The sequence below is a fragment of the Magnolia sinica genome, chromosome 14, assembly GCF_029962835.1.
Source record: "Magnolia sinica isolate HGM2019 chromosome 14, MsV1, whole genome shotgun sequence".
NCBI classification, from domain to species: Eukaryota; Viridiplantae; Streptophyta; class Magnoliopsida; order Magnoliales; family Magnoliaceae; genus Magnolia; species Magnolia sinica.
In genome coordinates, this window is record NC_080586.1 from 39,293,926 (window position 1) to 39,317,723 (window position 23,798).

Sequence of the window (23,798 nt, forward strand, 5' to 3'; positions counted from 1 at the left end):
CATTTATATGATTTATTTAAAATCTTATCACTCTGATCCTAACAATAAGAAAATATTAGGATTGCTCAAGAGTAACTCAAATGGCTTCCAAGCCAAATTGAGGATCCAATCAGAAATCTATTTGAATGATAATCATGAAACAGTTTATAGTCTATGATGGATGTGGCTGTGTGTGAAGTGTGATCAAATATAAAAGCATTTAAAAAAATCACACTAATAATAAGAGACAAAGATCAATTACAAACATAGTCATTTTTATAGTGGTTCGACTACTTGTCTGCTCCACTCCCGGCAGACGCACTCAACCCTTGAGTGTGTCGGATTTCACTAAGGAGGTTTCATAGCGGTTTACCTCAAACTTAAGGTTTTAAATCAGGTTCACCTTTAACCTTTACAACCTACACTGAGGCTGACTATTTATGCTCCCTGAGCAAGGGTCAACACATAACACCCCATTTTAGGCACACTGGCCAAGGATCCACATAAGGAACCTCTGTTTATGCTCCCACGAGCAAGGGTCAACACAACGCACTTGGTTTTAGGCATACTGGCTAAGGATCCACATAAGGAACCTAACTGTTTATGCTCTCCACAGAGCAAGGGTCAACACAACGCACCCACCACGTACACTCCCGCTGGATGCCTCCTACGATGGCTTGCAAGGGTGAAAAACACCTTAGACCCAATCCTAAAAAGGAATGATCATAAGTGTCCTCTGGACTCTAGTAACTTACAAATAAGTGGATGAGTCTCATTCAGCATATTGACAAAGATCTCCTCCTTGTTGATGAAGAATCTTCTGCATCCTTGATCCGCAACACAGATGATGTACCATTACACAGCTTCGGGTTGGGTCAAGGTCAAGACGGAATCCTACTCTATTACATGTTTTCCTATAAGGAAGATAGAGTGATTCCAGTCATCTATGCATTCAAGGCATCCCAGCTTAATGATTTGCCATTAAGGTAGTAGCTGGAGGATCCTTGAATGCGGAAGTTCATTCCCCAATCTAGTCTACTGAATATCAATGATGAGGGTGGATTGGAAGATGAACTCCCATGAGAGAAAGGGCTTCGGGTATATGATCTAAGGTAAAACACTCAAAAGTACTCTCTTCTTTCTCTACCAACAACAATAGACAAGTCCTCTTTATATAGGCAAAAGGTTCCAACGGATATAAAATGGTCACATTTATGACAGAGTTCGATATCATTGAGTAGGGTCGATATCATCGAGCGTATACTCTCGATTGCATCGACTTGCTGCTCGATGACACAAACTCAAATGCTATACGCTTTTGAACCCTTTTGCCAGCTGGTCGATGGGATCAAAACACATGTCAATGTCATCGGATTTCGAACTCCGATATCATCGATGAGAGGTTCGATTCATCGATACTTTGAAAAATGAGAGAGACTTGCTATGAAATATTTCAGGTTTACAAGGATGATCGAGGGACCTTCGAGATCATCGGAATTTGAATGTCGATGATATCGATATTTATGTCGAGGTATTGATAAATCCAAGGGATTTTCATTTAAGCTTGCTGGACAGTTTCTGTCCTTGTTTGATGCCATCGAAACTGTACCGATATCATCGATATTTAAATATCGATTCTATTGAGTGACCCTCAATCATAGATAAACTATCCTGAAATAATTGCTGGAAACTAGGCGCCCATGATCGATAACATCGCGGGCCTTCCGATATCATCGAGATTTGAATTTTGATGGTATCGAGAAGGACTTCGATATATCAATGCACATGTGATTTTCTTAAGTAAAAACAGGGGCACCGAAGATCTGTCTGTCGATATTATCGAGTCACCTTCGATGGACTCGAGACTCAAATATCGATGATATCGATAGGTATATCGATACATCGATAAATCCATCCAGAGGTATATGTGGTTACTGGATGTATTTTGTCCTCATTTCGATGATATCGTTTAAGCGTCGAGGACATCGACAACACAAGTCGATCATATCAAGAGTGTATCGATAAAATCGACAAAGCAAAAAAACTTAGAGAATTTTCTGATTTTTGAAAAAGTTTTCTTAACTTAAGAATCCTATGATGTTCTAGTTTGTTTTAAGGGTTTTATATACCCGGTATTTTGGGACATGGGATGTGAGGTTTAGATTTACCTGTGGCGAGCTTGCACACATCCAGTTGAGGCAGACGCTTTGAATTGATCTTCCTATAAGGCTCTACAGTTTAGCTGACTTAACACTCACGTTAATTGACAAACTAGGGCACTTCAAAATATCAGTAATTACATTTTCTTCACTTCTCAAATTGAACCGGCTAATGTGAAAGAAGCACTTACCGATGAAAATTGGATAGTAGCCATGTAAGAAGAGTTAAATCAATTTATAAGAAATGATGTTTGATATTTGGTTCCAAGACCAACTGATAAACATGTAATTGGAACCAAATGGATTTTTAAAAATAAATTTGATGAAATGGGAAATATAGTTATAAACAAGGCTAGCCTGGTTGTATAAGGGTACACTCAGATAGAAGGAATCAATTATGATGAAACCTTTGCGCTGGTAGCTCGCCTTGAATCCTTCAGATTGTTTATATCCATTGCTTGCTTTAAAAAATTCAATATATATCAAATGGATGTTAAAAGTGCATTCTTAAATGGTGATCTACATGAAGAGGTCTATGTTGAACAAGCTAAGTGTTTTGAGGACCCTAAACACTTAAATAATGTATATCGCCTGAAAAAGGCACTTTACGGTCTAAGATAAGCTCCTGGGACATGATATGAGAAGCTGACCAAGTTCTTACTCAGTCACAATTTTATCATGGGAAGTGTTGATAAAACTTTATTTGTAAAAAAATACAACAAACACATACTAATTGTATAGATTTGTTGTCACGCCCTAAACTCAAAAATCGGGCTCACAAAATTCTGGATCGCCGAATCCGTTGCCAACGGCCTTCGTACTACCCCATTCTTGGTCCCAGCACCCATATGCCAGATTCCAATCCTGGGATCCTACAAGGAGGATTTTTCAATGTACATTTAACTCGTAATAAGCATAACCACAAGTTTACCCAAATCACAAAGGCAACATCATCACCACATATCCACTAATATAAACAGTTGAATACAATGTTGAAAGGGAAATACGTATATCGAAAATCAAAGCTCCAGAAGACCGCTGCATGCTTCAAGCTCAACGTTGCTGCAACCTAACATCACCCGCATGCATCTATCGTGCATAAGCTTATAGAAAGCTTATAGGATGGTGTAAGTGTGTATGATGCACGTGCCAAGCATATAGATATTAGAGTAAGCAGAAATACTGGCAATCCATAAATCGTACAATATTAGAGTAATGTAGAAACATGCTAGTAAGTCCATAAATACCATCAGCCTTATCCAGGCTATGCTATGCAAAAACATAACAAGTCAATATCATATACTGAGGAAATAATGCAATATGCAAATCCTGACAAGTCCACGAATACCGTCAACCTCATCTAAGCTATACAATACAGAAGTATAGTAAACCAAATGCTATGGGCTGAGGATGCAATGCATTATGTGGTGCGAATGAAATGACCAAGCTAGAGTGTGAAGTCGGGAAAATAGTACGTGGTATCATAGGCTATGGGGTCCATCATAAGAAACTTATATCCAAACCAGTCCCATACCTAAATTTGGATAGCCAGACTCAATGTGGTAAACTCCTGATCTCAAGTTAGTCACGCGCCCCAACCGAAATCCTGACCATTGTGAAGGTACATAAAAATTAGTTGCGCACCACCAGCCTGAGTGAATAGTGAATGAATGAATGAATAAGAAAAATACTAAGTATGCAACTCCTGCTCAATAAGTCCACATATCAGTACCGTACATCTCCGGATCATCACCGGGGTCTAGTACACTCCACACTGACTGTCGCCTGTCTAGCCTCATAGCCCAGCGAGTGGAAGAGACCTCACTACCCGCCTACTAACAGTATACCAATGCCTACCCGGCTCGTCGATAGTGGACCCATTTGGGAGCTGGTCAAACTCAGCCTAGCTGACAGCCCCCTCACTCAGGTGGATAAGGCCACACCCCCTTCCAAAGGCCACACTCCCTTCCAACCAACCACAACACAGTAAGAGATGCCGCCTACTGGTATTCGGTACCCAGACACTCATGTATCCACTCGGTCTAGACGTTGGAGTCTCCTCTGATACCATAAGATTCTGGGACTCTCACCCAAGGATATCCTGTGTGCCCATAGTGCTAGAACTAAATATTTTTGGTGTCCAATCTGGCCATCTGTGACATGCCTGTGGAGGCAACAACCTTGATGTCACTAGGGCGTACGGTGGTCATATCACAAAATACGAGATGCATGAGTCATACCATTAAGTCATGCATCAAACCTACGCGTACTGCGCACTCATGTGGGACGACTCCACCTATTAGGGAGTCCCATGAACAACCTGCCCTATGACATATGTAATAGTCAACCACATCTTATAACAAACATGCAGATGATGCTTATGGGCATGTATCAGGATGTTATGCTGTCACATACTCATAATCGATATAGATAACCCGGCGCCGATAATCAATATCGATAATCAGCCTTAATAATTGGCATCGATGATTAGTATCGTCCTCGATAATCGGCACTGATACAACATCGATAATCGACACCGATAATGAGCATCGATAATTAACACCGATAATCGGCCTAACAAAAGGCTTAAGGGAAGGTCACAATGTGGATATTTAAACATCATTGCCCATCAATGTGGACATTCAACCAACATTGCTCCCAAGGAGTGGCCCTCATAGAGCCAAACATATAGTTGGGCCCATGGCCTCACATAAGGGCCTAATATATATCACAATGGGCCTCACTTAAGGGTTCAATACAAATCATGATGGGCCTCACTCATGGGCCACATATGCATCACATTGGGCCTCACCACATTAGGCCAATAAACATCACATTGGGCTTGATATCTGGGCCTCAAATGCACCACCATGAGCCACATCACTTGGGCCGCGTGTACATCTTATCGGACCTCAAACACGAGCCTTATATACAACAGGCGGGTCTCACATACATCAGTGGGCCTCATACATATATAGTAGGCCTCCTATACAATAGTCGGCCTCTTACTTGGGCCTCAAATACATCTCAATGGGCCTCATGCCTGGGCCTCAAATACATCTCAATGAGGTGGGCCTGCTCATTCCAAATGGGCCCATCAAATGGTAACTTGGATAAAACACGTACATCATGTGGGGGCCACGTGAATAAATGTTGTGAATACAAAATACGTACATTTAGGTGGGCCTAATGGGGTAGCCCATGGCATAGGAAAAATAGATGGGCACACAGTGGGCCGCACAAATGGATGGCATAGATATATAATACATAGATGGACGGTGCTAATGTATAATGCATACATTAAGGTGGGCCTCACCCCAGAAAATAGATGGACGGCATGGTGTAAAAACACATACATTGCAGGGGGTCCCACAAGCAGAAATGGATGGACAGCATGAAAAAACTCATACATCATGGTGGCCCACAGATCTTGTTGATGTCAACCAACAGTGGGACCTACGTCCCACGTGCTACAAGATGGATGGACGGTTGGAGAAACACATACATTATGGTGTGCCCCACACCACCCATCCAGATGGACGGTGTGGATAAAAACATACATCATGGTAGCTCACACCGGTGTGAATACAGAATATATACATCAAGGTGGGCCCACCCCACACGTGTGGCATGTGTGGGTGGGTCCCACATCCCAGCAAGGGACGGACGGTGTGGATTTCGAACCACATCAATGAAGGTGGGTTCCCACCGCATCACCCAAAGATCTCTGGACGGTGGGGATATGAAATAAATGCATCAAGGTGGGTCCCACCCTCACACGTATGGGGGTGGGTCCCATCCCTTCAAATGGGTGGATGGTTTGAATATAACATATACCTCGTGATGGGGTCAGAACTTGCTGACGTCACTAGTAGTGGGGTCCACAGTCCCAGCTTGTTGGAAGGACGGCTGGGATGATTCCCACACATCACATGGGCCCCACATGGATGGCTGCATACATCAGGGGTGGGTCCACATGTGTGGGACCCACCAGCTTATAAGATCAAGTTGATATTTGTATTTTCTTTCATTCGAGCCTGTCCAGACTGACGGGTAGTAATCTCATCCATTGGACAGTCTAGTGTAGTGGGCCCAACACATGGACGGCATGGACATGATACATACTTCATAGGTGGGCCACACGCACACACATCAAGTGGGCCACACCTCATCATCATCAACACCATAAAAAAAAGGAAAAGAGAGAGCAAGAGAGAAGGAAACAACAGAGATGGGAGGAGCTCAGCCACTATGAGCTCCTCCATGTACATACATTAAGATGGGTCCCATACAAGTGGGCCTTCAATGAAAATCAACAATTGGATATTCTAAATCACCCACCGTTTACTCTTCTTCTTGGATCTATGGAAAGCTAAGCTCCTTAGCTCCTTCTTTGATGGCTGATGATGAAGGTTGAAGGGTTGAGATGAGGGATTGGGTGGTAGGGAGGGGGTCACACCTAGCTTCTCCTCTCCTTAGGATTTTTCTCTCATGGTTGCTTAGGATTTTTGGTGGAGAATGGGATGGGATGGAGTGATGTATGGGAGAGAAGGATGGGTGTTGTAAGAAAGGGTTGACTTTGGGATGGGAAAGAGATGGGGGCCATGCCTTGTTAGTGAGAGAGGAATGGGTTGTGTACTTGACTTATGATTGATTGATTGATGTGATGGGTTATAGAGATTCTCTCGAAATCTGCAACGCATGGCATTTCTTCAAAAAATACGCGGGCCCATAACTCCTGGCCTGAGTATTGCATCGGCACGCGAGATGCGGTGTTGGAACCGCAGCAACGGCGCAGTTGCTAGGGTAAAAGTTTCGAGTCAAGTCGACATAGACCTACAGGATATAACTTAGGGTCGCATGTAAATGTTGATTACAGGTCGAGGGTTGCGGGAATTCCACTAGGAGGATCGCGAGAGTCTACGTAACGGTATGGACTAGGATATGGGTCTTACAGCTCTCTCATCCTAATAAAAATTTCATCTTTAAAATTTAAACCACAACACAACTAATACAAAGCTCACTAGGGGGAAATCATATTACTATAGATATAATCAGAACACATCATTCCAACATAATCAAAAACCTAAGAGATGGGGATAACGCCCACAAATCTTAGCCTCTTGCTCCCAAGACGTCTCATCAGCACTATGATGACCTCACTGATCCTTAGATCCTGGTCAGAAACAATCGAAACTGGAATACTATGCAGCCTCACAATCTTAACAGTAGAGATTTATGTCAGAAAATTTCTAAGTTATTCGAACTCAGGGATCTAATCATTCTAAGTTCTCAATAATAATAAAGTGTAGGGTAGCTATCAGCAGATATGTTATGTTATCCTCATATATTCTCAAGTTATGCTCTGATACCAACTTTTATCACGCCCCAAACTCGGAAACTAGGCTCACAAAATTCTCAATCACCGAATTTGATGCCGACAGCCTCCGTAGTACCCCATTCTCGGCTCTGGTGCCCATATGCCAGATTTTGATCCTGAGATCCTATAAGGAGGATTTTTCAACGTACATTTAACTCGTAATAAGCATAACCACAAGTTTACCCAAATCACAAAGGCAACATCATCATCACATATCCACTAATATAAACAGTTGAATACAATACTGAAAGGGAAATACATATATCAAAAATCAAAGCTCTAGAAGACCACTGCACACTCTAAGCTCAATGCTACTACGACCTAACGTCACCTGCACGCATTTATCATGCATAGGCTTATAGAAAGCTTAGAGGGTGGTATAAGTGTGTGCGATGCACGTGCTAAGCATATAAATATCAGAGTAAGCGGAAACACTGGTAATCTATAAATTGTATAATATCAGAGTAATGTGGAAACATGCTGGTAAGTCCATAAATGCCATCAGCCTTATACAGGCTACGCGATGCAAAAACATAATAAGCCAATATCATATATTAAGGAAGCAATACAATATGCAAATCCTGATGAGTCCACGAATATTGTCAACCTCATCTAAGGTATACAATATAGAGGCATAGTAAACCAAATGTTATGTGCTGACGATGCAATGCAATATGTGGTGCGAACAACATAACCAAGCTGGAGTGTGATGTCGAGATGATAGTACATGGTATCATAGGCTATGGGGTCCATCACAAGAGACTTCTATCTAAAATAGTCCATACCTAAATTTGGATAGCCTGACTCAATGTGGTAAACTCCTGATCTCAGGTTAGTCGCGTGCCCCAACCAAAATCCTGGCCATTGCAAAGATACATAACAATTAGTTGTGCACCACCAGCCCAAGTGGATAGTGAATGAATAAATGAATGAGAAAAATACTGAGTATGCAACTTCTGCTCAATATGTCCACATATCAGTACCGTACATCTCAAGGATGATCACCGGGGTCTGGTACACTCCACACTGACTACCGCCTCCCTAGCCACAGCCGAGCGAGTAAAAGAGACCTCACTATTTGCCTGCCAGCAGTATACCAATGCCTACCCAGCTCATCGATAGCGGACCTATTTGGGAGCTGGTCAAACTCAGCCTAGCTTATAGCCCTCTCACTTGGGTGGATAAGGCCACACCCCATTCCAATCGACCATGACAAATTGGGAGATGCCGCCTACTGGTATTCAACACCTAGGTGCTCATGTATCCACTCGGTCGAGACGTTGGAGTCTCCTCTGGTAGCAGAGAATTCTGGGACTGACCCAAGGACATCCTATGTACCCATAGTGCTAGAATCAAATATTTTCGGTATCCCATCTGGCCATCCACAACATGCCTGTGGAGGCTACAACCCTGATGTCGTTAGGGCATACGGTGGTCATATCACAAAATATGAGATGTATGAGTCATACCATCCAGTTATGCATCAAACCTGGGCGTACCGCGCGCTCATGTGGGACAACTCCACCTATTAGGGAGTCCTATGAACAACGTACCCTATGGCATATGCAATAGTCAACCACATCTTATAACATGTAGATGATGCTTATGGGCATGTATCATGATGTTATGCTGTCACATACTCATAATCGGTATCGATAACTAGAACCGATAATCAACATCGATAATCAACCTCAATAATGGGCATCGATAATCAACATCATCCTCAATAACCAGCACTGATACATCATCGATAATCGGCACCGATAATCAGCATTGATAATCGCCCTCGATAATCAGCACTGATAATCAGCATCGATAATCAACATTGATAATCAGCCTCAATAATCAGCCTAACAAAGGGCCTAAGGGAAGGTCACAATGTGGACATTTAACCATCATTGCCCATCAATGTGGACATTTAACTAACATTACTCCTAAGGAGTGGCCCTTATAAAGCCAAACATATAGTGGGTCCCATGGCCTCATATAAGGGCCTAATATATATCACAATAGGCCTCACTCAAGGGTTTAATACATATCATGATGAGCCTCACTCATGGGCCACATTGCATCACATTGGGCCTCACTACTTGGGCCATGTAAACATCACATCGGGCCTGATATCTGGGCCTCAAATGCACCACCATGAGCCTCATCACTTGGGCCACATGTACATCTTATCAGACCTCAAACATGGGCCTCATTTACAATAGGTGGGCCTCACACACATCAGTGGGCCTCATACATACATAATGGGCCTCCTATACAACAGTGGGCCTCTTACCCGGGCCTCAGATACATCTCAATGGGCCTCATTCTTGGGCCTTAAATACATCTCAATGAGGTGGGCCCTGCTCATTCCAATGGGCCCATCAAATAGACAACTTGGATAAAACACGTACATCACGTGGGGGCCACGTGAATAGATGATGTGAATATAAAATACATACATCTAGGTGGGCCTATTACATCACAAGGTGGGCCTAATGGGGCAGCCCATGACCTAGGTAAAATGGATGGGCAGCCTGAATCACACATCATAGCAGGCCGCATAAATGGACTACATAGATATAAACTACATACATCACGGTGCATCCCATGGCACGTCCAGATGGACGGTGCTGATGTATAATGCATACATTATGGTGGGCCTCACCCCAGAAAATAGATGGATGGCATGGTGTAAAAACACATACATTGCAGGGGGTCTCACAAGCAGAAACGGATGGACAGTGTGGAAAAATTCATACATCATGGTGGCCCACAGAGCTTACTGACGTCAGCCAACAGTGGGACCTACGTCCCACATGCTGCAAGATGGATGGACGGTTGGAGAAACACATACATTATGGTGCGTCTCACACCACCCATCCAGATGGACGGTGTGGATAAAAACATACATCATGGTAGCTCACACATTTGGTGTGAATACAGAATATAGACATCAAGGTGGGCCCATCCCACACGTGACATGTTTAGGTGGGTCCCACATCGCAGTAAGGGGCGGACGGTGTGGATTTCAAACCACATCAATGAAGGAGGGTTCCCACCACATCGTCCAGAGATCTTTGGACGGTGGGGATATGAAATAAATGCATCAAGGTGGGTCCCACCCCCACATGTGTCACATGTGTGGGGTGGGTCCCATGCCTCCAAATGGGTGGACGATTTGAATATAACATATACTTCATGATGGGGTTAGAACTTGCTGACGTCACTAGTAGTGGGGTCCACCGTCCCAGCTTGTTGGACGGACAGCTGGGATGAATCCCACACATCACATGGGCCCCACATGGATGGCTTGTGTACATCAGGGGTTGGTCAGACGTGTGGGACCCACCAGCTTGTAAGATCAAGCTAATATTTATATTTCCTTTCATCCGGGCCTATCCAGATGGACAGGCAGCAATCCCATCTGCTGGACAGTCTGGCACAGTGGGCCCAATGTATGGACGGTATGGACATGATACGTACTTCATAGGTGGGCCACACACACACACATCAAGTGGGCCACACCTCATCATCATTAACACCATACAAAAAGGAGAAGAGAGAGAGAAGGAAACGACAGAGATGGGAGGAGCTCCGCCACTATGAGCTCCTCCATGTGCATACATCAAGATGGGTCCCATCACAAGTAAGCCCTCAATGAAAATCAATGGTTGGATATTCTAAATCACCCACCATTTACTCTTCTTCTTGGATCTATGGTAAGCTAAGCTCCTTGGCTCCTTCTTTGATGGTTGATGATGAAGGTTGAAGAGTTGAGATGAGGGATTGGATGGTAGCAGTGGGCCACACCTAGCTTCTCCTCTCCTTAGAATTTTTCTCTCATAGTTGCTTGGGATTTTTGGTGGAGAATGGGATGGGAAGGAGTGATGTATGGGAGAGAGGGATGGGTGTTGTAAGAAAGGGTTGACTTTGGGGATGGGAAAGAGATGGGTGCCATGCCTTGTTGGTGAGAGAGGGATAGGTTGTGTACTTGACTTGTGATTGATTGATTGATGTGATGGGTTGTAGAGATTCTCTCAAAATTCATAATGTGTGTCGTTTCTTTGGAAAATACCCAGGCCCACAACTCTTGGCCTAGGTATCGCATTGGTACGTGAGACGTGGCGTTAGAACCATGGCGACGGCACGGTTGCTAGGTACAAGTTTCAAGTCGAGTTGACATAGACCAACAGGATGAGACTTAGGGTCACGCGCAAACACTGATTATAGGTCGAGGGTTGGATGAATTCAACAGGGAGGATCGCGGGAGTCTACGGAACGGTACGGACTAGGATACAGGTCTTACAACTAAAGTTGATGATATTATCTATGGTTCTACAAGTACTAACTTGTTCGTTGAGTTTGCATAGCTTATGAAATCCAAGTTCGAAATGAGTGTGGTTGGAGAATTGAATTACTTTCTAGGCTTACAAGTTAAATAGCAAGAAGATGGTATCTTCATTTCTTAAACCGAATATACCTTAAATTTAGTTAAGAAGTTTGGATTCATAAATGGTAAAAAATTCGATACGCCTATGAGTACAACTCTCAAACTTTCAAAAGATGAAACAGGTAAAAGTATAGATTCTCACTTATATCGCAGCATGATTAGTAGTCTTTTATACTTAACTGCTAGTAGACCAGATTTTCTTTTAGCATTAGAATCTGTGCTAGATATCAATCTGATCCAAAAGAATCTCATCTTATTATTGTTAAACTTATAGTTAGATATGTAGCAAGCACAACTAATTTTGGTCTGTGGTATCCACATGATACAAATGAACAACTTGTCGGACATACTGATGCCGATTAGGTAAGAAATATTGATGATAAAAAATCTACCAATGGTGGACGTTTCTATGTTGGAAATTGTTTAGTTTCCTGGCACAATAAGAAACAGATTTCTGTATCTTTATCTACAGCTGAAGTGGAATACATCGCAGTTGGTAATGCCTATACCTAACTGGTTTGGATGAAAAGAATGTTGGCTGATTACGAAATTGCGCAAGATACAGTGATCTTATATTATGATAACTCTATCGCAATTAATATTTAAAAAAAATCCTATTTAACATTCTCGCACGAAACATATAGATATTAGATATCATTATATTCGAGAATTGGTTGAGGATAAAAGCAGTGTTGGAATATATCTAGACTGAAAATCAGCTTACTGACATAATGACTAAACTGCTTGATGGTAATAAATATTCAAAATAAAAACATGATATTTATATGTTTATTTCTATTTAATTAAATCATGTTATTTTTACATTTTTCTTGTTTATAATTTTTTATTTAAAAATTTTGAAATTTTTTAAAAATATTTGAAAATTTTAGTGCCGCACGACTGATCGAGCACGTCCTTGACCAGTCGAGCCTCGACGGGTCGAGCACGTACTCTACCAGTTAAGAAGCGTGGGTGGGCTTCTCTACAAGAGAGAAAAACCACTTTTTCCTCATTTTTCTTCATCTTCCTCAATAAGCTCTTGCTCGACTCGTTGAACCCATCTCCATAGAGTCATTGTAAGTGCCTCATTTTTTATTTCCTTTTAGATTTGGGTTCTTGTATGCATCTTAAGCTTCATTTTGTTGTCAATTTGAGATTTTCACTCTTTTCATAGAGGTTTTTTGGGAAAAAATCTAATATTAGCCAAACCCATCTTTTATATTCTCTTGTGCATTCTCTACATGGAGCATCAATCTAAGAGGAAAGCTTCACGCAAGGGTCTTAGCAGCTCTATTGGTGCATAAAAAATGTACAAAGTTCTCACTGCATGTTGTGGAGAACTACAAGTAATGAAGAAGAGATTTGGGAGAAGAGAAGATATCATAGACAAAGAAGAAAAGACCAGAAGAAGAAAGAATGGAAGTGAAGAGGAAAAGAAACCAAAGCAAAAGATATAAAGGCTTAAGTTGCGTGGAACATGAGTTGCACTGAAACGTGAGTTGCACTAGACCGTGCAATTCATCATAATTGCGCCGACCCATGCAACTCCTCGAAGGGACGATCAGATTGGAGTTTGCGAAGTGGTGCAAAGTGTTTCCACAACACGGGATTCGAGGGCCCACACATGCGGAAGTTTATAAATACCCCCTCCCCCTCTCATTTGCAAGAGGAGAAGTTTTTGAAAGGTGCTAGGAGTAGAGAGAGACAAAGAGAGAGAAGGGAAGATAAGTTGTGCGGACCCACGCAACTCAGGACCCACGCAACTTAAAACCCGTGCAACTCAAAATGTAATGCCCTGAAATTCAGGGGTCGAGCATAACTCAGCTCCCGAGTTCCAAAACATCACTTATGCAACATATTTAATGATGGATGTATGTTGACTGTATTAGTGCATAAAACATGGAATAGATTAAGCCAAAACACAGATATAATCAGGGATAAGTGAATAAAGCAAGCGGAAGACTTATAGAAATATATGTGTACAAGTGTAAATCCCTGAAGTACATTCACCAACCAGGTCGTATGAAAGTGTTATTTAACAAAATTACAAATATCAAGTTACATCATTTAAATTCTCCAAAATAATCCCAGAGTCCCGCACATCAGAACAAGGCTCGCTAGAACTCGTCTGAAAACTGCATATAAGAGAAAGCAGCCTCATCATCATCCATCTCCCGCTCTGCCTCAGAAGTCGCATCCACATCTGCAACATCAGAACCTAAGACAGAGTCTGGTGGGTGTTTAACACCGCCCTAGAACGTGGGAGTGAGTGATCAACTCAGTGGAACAATAAGGCACTAGTTAACATGTTATCAGTTCAATCAAGCAGTAATGATAAAACAGAAAATTAAATAAATCCTAAGTACTCTTGTTAATGCAAGGATGTATGCAAAATGATGTGTGCCCTCACGCGTACACCCTCAACGTCTTCATCTAACGTTACGCATGACACCACCTCAAAGTGCACCACATCTACAAAGCACATGCAAATGCGGTGCATGGATATGATTACCAAGTTGTTATTAGTCCTTTTCATACAGCAGGATTGGGAAGCTAAGATACCTTCCTCATATCACCATCCAAACAGTGATCCATTCTAGGGTCGTCAGTCTTAGACATCTCATACGATCATGTAGTTGTAAGTCGTAGCAAAGGGCTCGTCACCAATCAATGCACGCCTTTCATACCTTCGTTACTACACCAAGGATCGTCACCTCAATGCGGTATCCAGGCATGCTCGAGGTCACTACAAAGGGCTCGTCACCAATCAATGTAGGCCGACAACACGAATATAGTGTCCCATACCACCATAATCGGCTCACGAGTTTAGTTGCTCACTGGTCACTACGGGGAGGCTCGTCACCCCAACCTAGGCTGACAGCTCGACCACGGTGTCCCATACCACCATGTCCGGCTCATGAGTCTTAGCGGATCAAGGTACCATGGTTAATAGGATTTCACTGGTAAGTTCGGTACCCTAGATTCAAGCAGTAGCATCCATACATGGTGAACATACATCGGACAATCGGGTTACTTGACGAACTCGACTAGCACGAGCGCACGTTAGGTTGAACGACATAGAGTGCGCAAACACTCCGCGTGGCCAAACCACTGCCGCCAACTCTAATACGGCTCAGGTTCGTCTAATTACGCCCTTTATGGCGAAAGCAATCTCAGCCACAACCTTAAGGCCAATTACCGATCTCCTGGACTAATGCATAGTCCCACACACATTACACTACAACAGATAATCATATTGAATGTAAAACAGTAAAGGAACAACAACTCAAATCATGTAGAACGCAAGCTTTTGAAGAATATCAACTTAACATAAATGAAAGCATAAGCAAGACTTGAATTTAAATAACAAGGAATGTAACTAACATGGAGGAAATCATACACATCAATAGGAGTGTTGAGAATCACTTCTCAACGCCCACAAATAGTGTAATAAGTTACACTTTAGATCATTCAGGCATTTCTACAAACACTTAGAATACATAATACAACATACATGACGTATGTTGAAATACATGCATTTGGACAATTCCTTTTACCAAGGAGTTGTCATACATACATCTAGCATACATACATGACAAATAATCATGGCAAACACAAGTGCATATTTTATACATATACGGTACGTTATACATACACATAGAATACACAAATCTCAATATAACACATGCATATCAGGAACGCAACATAAACAAAACATTTGGCATGTGAAATCTCATCCATAACGAGAATAAATCATTAACTGGCATTGAAAGCCTTGAAAACCATAACCTATACACTTAAAGTCCGCACCTTAAGCCAGAAAAGAAACACCGAACTGATTTAGACGAGTTGTCTTCGTCAACGGCGATAGAATACCCTAAAACAAGGATAGAAATGAGATACAACAACACCAAGACTAATCTAAGCTCTAACACAGATTAGGTTTAGGTTAACTTACCCAAAGATGAACTCAGAATCGTCAGAATAACGATTCAAAGTGAAGGTTCAAGGATGTAGAAAAATAGGAAAGAATCCAAGATGATTCACCAAACTTCTCTCTCACTATCTCTCTCTTTTCCACTCTCTTTCCAAGCTAGGGTTAGAGAAAATTCGTATGGAAAAGAGAGCTAGGGTTTAAGGACTATAAATAGGCCTATTATTAATGAAAATAACCCCAGGGACAAGGTATACTTAGGTTATAACCAAAACAAGCCTCTCTCGATCCAACGAAGCACTTCTGGTGGGCCTATAACCACGAAAGGTCGGACTTAAGTTCACTGACCATGGATCTAGGTCAGGATGAGTTTTCGTACCGACCGGCTCTTCAGATCAGCTGTGGCGGACCACACTCAATTCAACGGTCACGGAATCTCGATCAGGTCTACAAGCACAAGGATATGCCTGGGCCACCTTCCCTGATCAGAGGGTGAAATTAGGTCAGAATCCAACGGTCAGATAGCTTAAAATCATCGCGTAAGCGACACGACTCAGATTCCATAAAAGCTTATTAAATATCCGACCGTTCTCACACTCTTCACTCCGAACTCAATCAAATCGACCCAGAACATCACATGGACTTGATTTTTGAGGTGATGGTCAAGCCCAACATAGTGACCGCAACAGCCTAAGATCATCGATATCGGACTTTCGACGCGCGGTCCAGGTCCGATCCAGAACTTCTAAAAATTCTCCAGAACAACTGGATTTAGTGATGGATCCCAGATTTCAGAGTAACATAGCGCTAACTAATCTACAAGTTTTGAGTCATGCAGATACAATTTAAAGTGATTGATACGAATTTCACAAGCAATCGAGTATAGCGCTAATTACCCCAAAAACAACTACTTAAGGAAAGATAAGTACAAAATTTCCAAGGTCGTTACACAAAACCTGCACAACTCGAGTGAGTTGTGCGCCTCTATGCAACATGAGTTTTGTTGTACGATGCAATTTTATGGGTTCCCTCCACACTTCATCTTCTGAATAATACACTTCTTGCATTTTGGTTTAAAGTAAGGATTTTGGATCCGCACAACTCCTCTATCGCTATGATGGATGCAAATCACCCCGAAATGCTGCCAAAATTGCCAATGAACTATTTCTCCTTTCAAGTATGCACAGATTCAGTGTACTTTGTTTCAGAATCAAGGGAGATATGAGGATGTAATTGAAACTCATATTTAATGAATTCTACGATGATGAATGTTTTTATATTTTCTTTGTTACTATTGAATGATAAATCCCCAAACAAAATGCATTCGTTTCTTGTCGAAACAAAATTACGACTTCACTTAGGATCTGTTATTATTTAATGATAACTTAAAAAATATTCAGAGAACTTTCATCACTATTTGGTGTCGTACAAACGCCAAAATGGCGACTCTCAATGGGAACATCCTCCCCTTCATCTCTAAAACAAAATATAATTTTATTTAATTAAAATAACTGATACTCTATTTTGAATTGTAGGTATTCCGTCCTTACACAGCTACAATGGATTTTATCCCGACTAACGCAATTGTTTACTTCATACGTAAAAGGATTTGCACAAAATTGCATCGATAATACACAACCATTGCCACAGAGAATACTAGAGAAAGTTAAAGCAATTACGATTAAAGATAGATGAGACCAGAGAGTTCGGTTTGACTGAATTGGTCTCTGCTCGCCAACGAGAAATATGAATCAGATGATGAATTCGTTAGTCCATTGAAAGACTTATAGGCATCATGTCGATATCTTCCAAGAGAATTGGATCAGACATTGGAGCCAATATCATTACTATGGCTGAACTATTATATGGTAATGCTCAAGCCCAAGAGTATTATGGCGATCGAGTCATTGCTACAACCGAAAGGTAAAATATTTTTTATTGTGAAGATTCTTATAGAAAATCCCACCCATTCAAAAGGGGCAAATCAGCAATAAAGCTCCAATACAAAGCTTCATGCTCCACCCATAAAGATTTAATGTAGTAAAAAGCAATCTGTATTAACTGAAAGTGTCAAGCCTCGAGCCACCGCCGAAGTCATAACCAGTGGAGAAATATAGAAATTCATTGATAGATGGAAAACTTTGGGAGCATAGCTTTATGCAGACAGTTATTCGAAGAAAAGGAACAGATGAGAAACAAGGAGAAGAGAAGACTCGGATCGTTACAAGGGTCATGTAAATGATAAACGACCTCAATTATATGACTCTTACAAAGGATATATCTTCAAAAAGGAATATGTTTTGCCGATGATGGAGTAACCATGGGCTGCTGGAACTATCAAGTTACCTCAGCCCAAATATCCAGAGGAAGTTGAGATGACAAAAGAAAAGAATTATTGTCGTTATCATCATTTTCTGGTGCATCCCACGGAAGACTGCTTCACATTGAAAGATATATTGCAGAAAATGATAAAGCAAGGTGAGATAGTAATAAAAAAAGGATCAAGCAAGATAGAAAAGTAACTATAAATGTGGCGTCTGCAAGTGATCCAATAAAGATATGGAAAGATTAAGGGAAAGCTGTTATGACAAGAAAACCACCATTTGTTACATCTCCTACACAAGTTCCATTAGAAATATTCATTATTATTATTCACAGCTTCCTGGATCATTTGCTGAAGAAATTAGTCTAGGTGTTTTAGCTTCTATCTATCAAAGACAAAACGAGCCAGTCAACAAATTCATCGATCAATGGAGGATACTAGGGGCATCACTCTCACAACTAGTAAAAAAAGAAGAAGAAGAAGTTAAGCTGTGTATGGAATGCATAAAACCAGATATTGCAATGGGTCTTATCAGTCCGAATATACAAATCTTTCAAGATCTAATTGTAAAAGCTTGCAATCTAGAAAAGCTCAGTATGAAGGTGTTTAATTTTTATATGAGGCAGCTGTTTTAAGATTCTAAAAAGACTTCGACTGATAATGTTAAGGAAGAAAGATAAACGAAGAATCTTCAAGTTGAACAAGGAAACTTTGATGAAGGAAATACGAGCGATTATACAATGGAGAAAGTCAAGAAAAGATTCAGATAATTCAAGAATTGCGAAAAGTATACATTCGAAGAAGATGATATGCTTCCCATGATGAATCTATTATTAGCCATGGGGAAAATCAAACTACTATGGCCAAAAGGTCCAAAGGAAATGAAGAGAATAAGAGAAAATGATTACTGCGATTATCATTATTTTCTTAGACATTGAACTAAGAATTTTTGTCTTGAAGAACATTCTACAAAAGATGATTGACGATGGTGAAATTGTCATAAGGAAGACATGAAATAAGAGAGAAGGTAATAGTGTACAATCCTGATTGAAAATAGTCATTAGACAGAATAAATTACATTATAATAAAGACGCGACTCTTCATATCTTTTTGATTAAAGCGTGGAGTCGCAAGACGAGCATATTTGCTGGGGAAGTAAATTCTCATCGGTATATACACCTGTCAATGCCCAATTCGTCAAAATATGTTATCCTTGAAGATGATCACAATTTTGATTTCGAAGATTATCAGCATAATACTTCCAAATCAAAAGGGGGCAAGATAAGTAGAATAACGGAAGAGCCTCAAAAGATAAATGCCATGTATTCTTCGCCATTCTTAATAAAAGGTAGATTTTCAAGCATATTAAGTTAATCACTGATTATCACCAAACACTGATATCATGTAACACCCCGGTTCCCAGAACCCAAGTACACTACTCATTTTACAAAAACCCGAGCGTTAACCTTTAAATATCATAAATTCCACATACACTTTTTCCTTTTTATTAGAGTTAATAAACTAGCCGGACAGAAGCAAATCAAGTATAAGAGGGAGTCCAAGTATACATAACAATATTTCAAGTGGTTACCCAAAAACTTATATAAACTAATGTCTTAATTTATTACAAAACATGATAGTACAAATTAAAATGGACTGAAATCAGGGAAGAGAGTCGTAAGGTCCTCAGGCTCCTCCTAATCTACATGAACACCAGTATGTGCATCATCTGTGTCTCCTGCACACTGAATACGGTTCGATAACATCAATGGCTATTGCAGTGAGGTATACCCCTCAAGATTTATCGTATCATCAAGATAATTAAGCATAGTTAATAAATACGGTGTATAACAAATCTTACACAATGATTATTATAGAAATTAGATAAGGTTCATCAGATACACATTTATTAAATAAATTTCACAAAGATGATCTTGTTTAAATGCATGGATGCATGCACATGCTCAAAGACCTAGGGATGCATATCCAGCTGGTAAAAAGTCACCCAAGGAGAACTAGCCACCTGAAAAAATACTCAAAGATACACCCAAGGAGAACCAGCCACCCGAAAAAGACTATGATATATAGATCGCCCAAGGAGGACTAGTCACCCAGAAAAGTACACAAAGGTATGCCTAAGGAGAACTAACCACTCGAAAAATACCATAATAATATATAGATCATCCAAGGAGGACTAGTCACCCAAAAAAGTATGTAAAGGTATGCCCAAGGAGAACCACTCAGAAAAGATCATAATATATAATTGCCTAAAGAGATCTAGCCACCCGAAAAAGTACTCAAGGTATGCCCAAGGAGAACTAGTCACCCGAAAAAGACTGCATGTCATGAAAATGCATGATTAGCCCAACCATTATTATTCTAATTTCAAACAATCCATTTAGGAAAGCTCAAACGTCACTATGGGGGGGTTGTCACCTAACATAGGCCGACAACTCAACCATAGTATCCCATTCCACCATCCTTGGCTCATGAGGCTAACAAATAGGATGTTTACAGGTAACTTACTCAACTAATGGCCAATTATAGTTCTACAAGTGGGACTTATCATCGCAAGGTTGTGGTTCTTTAAAGCCACATAAGACAAATATCAAATTAAGCCGCATAGGGCAAACAACTCATCTCAAGGATGTAATGAAAATGGATTATCCCAACAGTCACTTAAACAACAAACGTTCTATAAGATGATGAGCCCGCATCAAATGTTTTATTTAATTCATTAGACAAAATGGTCACTAGTTTTAGGATCTCCAATCATTCCATCAAGTGATCATGAATGACAAATCATGTATAATATCGATATAGCATATGCATAATTAAAGCATTCATTTTAAATCAAAATAGAGGTAATTAGATCTTAAGGCATATTCGAATATTAAATTCAAATCTAACATATCCATCATCATAAGGAATCAAAATCAGTAAGAGCGATGAACCCCATTAAACAATTAATAAAGTAAATGAGCAAAGATAAGTGAGCAAGGCTAATTATCAAGATGTGGAAAAGCTTGAAGGGTGATCCTCACCTCTCAAATCAGGTCCACCTTTCAGGATTGGATCTTATCATGAATTGCCAATTGGTACAGTTAGCTCCAAGCTTACACCCTATCTATGGTTAAGATCATAACCTAGGTCTTAGGCTTAGGGTTTCGTTCTAGAGTTTTGGTCTAGGCCTAGTTGAATCCAATACTCCTTAAATCATCCAAAGATGATAGGAATAAGCTTGACTCATCCAAAAAACTGACCGAGTTAGCTCGTTAATGAGTGTAAAGTTGACTCAGTTGGGTAAAACGGTCGGGTCAGCCCCAAAGTGGGTAGATTTTGATTACCTTAAGATGGGCTTTAGGCTGACTAGGCAAACCTGCTTCTTAGGTCCTACTAAGTCAAAGTTTCTGATCTTGGAACGGTCCCGAGTCACTGACTTAGTGGCGACTTGACCCGAACGATCCCCTTGACTCACTAGATGTGGTGCATTGGAGGTTGGTTCGAGGTTCTACCCCTAGCTCAATGCAAATTGACCATAGCCATATTTTCATATTGGGGTTTTCACCCAGAGATGTGGGGCTGAGTTAGTCAACTCGTGACCGAGTTGGGGTGACCGTGAGCACAGCTAGCAGAGTGAGGAAGTTTCCTTTTAATAGAGGATGAGTCTGACATAGTTACCTGAGCAGGACATCATGTGAATGCTGAGAGGGGGCCGGATGTATCGGAGATCAGGAATACACCTACCGGACTCATTTTCAGTCACTGTTTTAAGGTTAAACGGCTTGATATAGTAGAGGATTTGGGTCAGATATTGACGGGTTTGATATGAATTTAAGACAGGGATGGGTTTTAGTTTTTATTACCTGAGCTGGCTGAGGATTTGAGTTGGTGAAACGGGGTCGGGCGTGTCAGGTTGAAGTGGGAGAGTAGCTTGTTCCAGCTGGCTCTCTTTCTCCCCTATTCTCTCTCATTATCTTCTTCTTCTCCCTCAGTTCTCCCTCTTCTCTCTCAGCTTTCTCTCAAAACTGAACGACTCAGGCTGAGTCAAGTTGCTACCAAGCCTGCAATTCGCTCCAGCGATGCCCAGACACACTCGCTCTCTCTCTCTCTCTCTATTTCCTCTCCTTTTCTTTTCCTTGGGATTCACCCTAACACACAACTATTTATAGCCTTTCTATTTTTAGAAATATCCACTGCTAATCGTAGTAATTAGGGCTAACCGAAGAAGTGTCGAGAAACCCATCATCAGGGTTCTCATAAATCTCTGAACGCATACATGGGCCCAAACAATATTCTTTGATGAGTTTTAGGTGGGATGGGCCACATGATGAACGTTTTGGATTGGAGAAAGGATCAACATATCAAGATCTGTCAATGATGGTCAGATCGGAGAAGATGACCCATTGGTCATGGCATTTTTGCAATGGTCAGGTAATCTATCCATCTAGTGCATCCAACAGGTTTGGATGATGCCCAAAAGGCATGTGGGGTCCATCTAACGGTGTAGGAGAACCATTGTTTAGGACGACTTGCTGTAGCCGAAAACTGTTGCACTGCTTCAAGTTCTCATCATTTTCTAGGCTGCTAGGAGAAAGGTATATTCCGCCCCTCTCCTTTGATTGAGCAGTACTAGAGGTGCTGCTCGATTTTGGGGAGACGTCCCATGATTGTGCATTTTCAGCAAGTCTGTCCAAATAATCCCACACATGATCGACATTTTTGTTCATGAATTTCCCATTACACATTGTCTCGACCAATTAGCGCATGGAGGATGTCAGTCCATCATAGAAAAAGTGTGTAATGCGCCACATTTCAAAACCATGTTATGGGCATGAATTGACAAGATCCTTGAATCGCTCCCAGCATTGGAAGAATATTTCATCTTCCTTTTGGGCGAAGTTCATGATTAACTTTTTGAGGGTGTTCGTTTTATGGTGTGGGAAAATTTTCTTAATGAACTCCCTTGTCATGTCATTCCATCTGCTAAGAGATTGTGGATGCAGTGAATGCAACCACATCTTAGCTTTCTCTTTCAAGGAGAAGAGAAAGAGTTTCAGCCTAACCGTGTCCTTAGACACATTCAGGAAGTATAATGTGGCTATAATCTCATCAAACTCTTTTATGCATAAATATTAATTTTCATATTCAAGTCCATGAAATTTTGGAAGAAGTTGTATCACCCCTGGCTTGATATACATATATCCTATGTGTTCACCCCCGTCGGTTGTAAATAATCTTGTAAAGTACGAGGTGAGGGTGCTTGATGCACCTCATTCTCATCCTGGACGGTATGGATATAATACATACGACATAGGTGGGCCACTCACATCATCATCATCACCAAAATAAGAGAGAGAGAGAGAGAGAGAGAGAGAGAGAGAAATGCATGTGATGGGAGGGACCCCGACACTATGGGCCCTCCCTTCTATGCATTACAACTTACATCAAGTGGGTCCCATTACATGTGGGCCCACCAATCAAAATCAATGGTGGAGATCCCTTCTCCACCAAAATGTAAGGTCTAGATGACCCTTCCATATAAGAAAAATAAACATCATGATGGGGTCCATGGAGGAAGG

The 23,798-nt window shown here is 41.1% G+C and overlaps 1 non-coding gene across 1 annotated transcript; it reads left to right on the plus strand.

Annotated features, from left to right (window-relative positions):
* Positions 1–23,034: 23,034 nt before the first annotated feature.
* LOC131226370 (small nucleolar RNA R71) lies at positions 23,035–23,141 on the plus strand. Its single transcript, XR_009161759.1, has one exon. It is a non-coding gene; the product is annotated as a small nucleolar RNA R71 (small nucleolar RNA).
* The last annotated feature ends 657 nt before the right edge of the window (positions 23,142–23,798 follow it).